We start from the raw sequence: 1960 nt of genomic DNA on the forward strand, positions 1-1960 counted from the left end.
GGAGAATCACTCAAGTCTTTTCAATAGTAACATTTTATGGCTACAGGCTGTCTTCATGTGTGCAAGATTTCTTCCAGATCATAAAAACGTATTGAGCTTGTCACTTACTTGAAGGAAAGATTCTGACCACAACCCTTAAGAACATGGCTTAGAGTGCCTTAATAGAAGGGAAAAAGGAGACTTGTTGCTCCACCATATAGAGTGTGTATATCTATAATAATAAAAGCATAATATGCTAATTAGACTGGATAGCCAAACGACCTTCTGGACGTCTTTCTGGATGATCTTTGGATGAAGCTGGGGCTGCGAGAGCTGAAGCAAGCTGTCACGATGCAAGGGCGGAGCCCCTTGCACAAATTTCGTGCATTGGGCCTCTATATGTATACAAATATTGTATACAAATATATACATATGTATTCCTATATATGTACACATGTTTGTACACACATATATACAAGTACCATATACATATATATGGAATTAAAGACAACTCTGATCAAGTTTTTTAAAGTGCTTATTTAGAATGTCAGTGTCTGGCGGGACAAAGCTTTAGCCTTAATATTAAACCAATATGTTCCTTGAAATCTTTCTTATTATCAATTTGTTTTAGATGTGCCTCTCATAAGTAACATATATCTGGACTTTATTACCGCAATTTGATAACCTCTGTGTTTTACCTGATGAATTTAATACATTTATTGTGATTACTTATTTATTTCTGTTTGTATATTCTATTTACTATGCTTTGTATGCTTCTTTCTATTTTCTATTTTTTTTTTGGGGGGGGGATTGATTTACCTTTTCTAAATTCTTCTTAACTGGGTTAAAAGTTTTAGAATCTATTTCTAAATTTTTAGTAACTATTTAAAATTTTAACATGAATTTATATACTTTTAGTTTATGAAAAAAAAAAAAAAATTTCCCATGATTTACTTTGCACCAGTCTGTTCTGGTGGACTTCTAATGATAATCAGAATCACCTGGGTCAATGACAGTCCGTGTGCGTGTTCTGTAGTATTTGCCCCACGCTGTGCCCAATTTAATATTATTGCCACTGTAGTGATGGACACCAGTCCTGGCCAACCTGCCCTATTTCAGATTTCCTCAAGGCTGGGCAGTGTTGACAAGGATGACCAGTTTTACTTTGTCTCGCCTGATCATCTTCAGCATCTGCTTGTCCCACAGCATGTACTTTCTACTTTTTCTAACAAGTTGGAGCCTAGAGTTGATCGACTGCAGGGACATTTTCATCTTCTTTTGGCCACCTTCCTGCGTTAGGTGCAGGACGGCCCCCAACCAAGAGCAGCACCAGGAGTGCCCAGGAGCGAGAAAGGAAGGCGTTCCCACAATGCAAAGCTCTTCATTACCCAGCCCAGGTCCCTTGTACTCAGACATTTAAATTTTGATAAAGTGGTCTCTATTGGAAGCAATTGTTATTTGATATGTATGTCTTGAAGGAAGATGACACCCAAGTTGTGGGATTTAAGGCTGCAAATGATAGAGCCTGATTTCAGGCTGGGTGCTAATGTCAGGAGAGATTTAATAGCTAAGGATTAATAAAGTACTGTGAATGTTTTTATTAGTGCTCTATTACAAAGTTCAACAGATCTTGAGTGGTCTGCCTAACACTATTTTCCCCATAAACTCTGTTATGTTTCAATTTTGCAGAAGGCAAGGCTTTTTTTTTTTCAGTTACACATAAGTATATTGTGTTATAGCAGAAATGCCATAGATGGAAACATAGGAATGTAAATAAAATCTTATATTTACTTGCTACCTTACTCTTAAAATGCTTCCACAAACAGCAAGTAGTTAGGAATAAACGCAGACAGAATGGCACAGTGGAAGAGAGCCTTGGATTAGGCCTTTGGGCTACTGGGTTCTAATCTGGGCTCTTCACTGATTTACTGAGCACTGTAGGCTGAATTGTAGTCCCCCCCAAATTGTAGTATTAATCCCC

At 37.6% G+C, this 1960-nt stretch overlaps 1 pseudogene across 1 annotated transcript; it reads right to left on the reverse strand.

Moving 5' to 3' along the window:
* Positions 1 to 929: 929 nt before the first annotated feature.
* Positions 930 to 1395, reverse strand: LOC308515329 (large ribosomal subunit protein eL30-like; annotated as a pseudogene). The gene has a single exon. The product of its transcript is annotated as a large ribosomal subunit protein eL30-like (transcript).
* Positions 1396 to 1960: the final 565 nt, after the last annotated feature.

The sequence above is a fragment of the Myotis nattereri genome (genome assembly GCF_964212035.1).
Source record: "Myotis nattereri genome assembly, chromosome: 3".
In the NCBI taxonomy this organism is placed as follows: domain Eukaryota; kingdom Metazoa; phylum Chordata; class Mammalia; order Chiroptera; family Vespertilionidae; genus Myotis; species Myotis nattereri.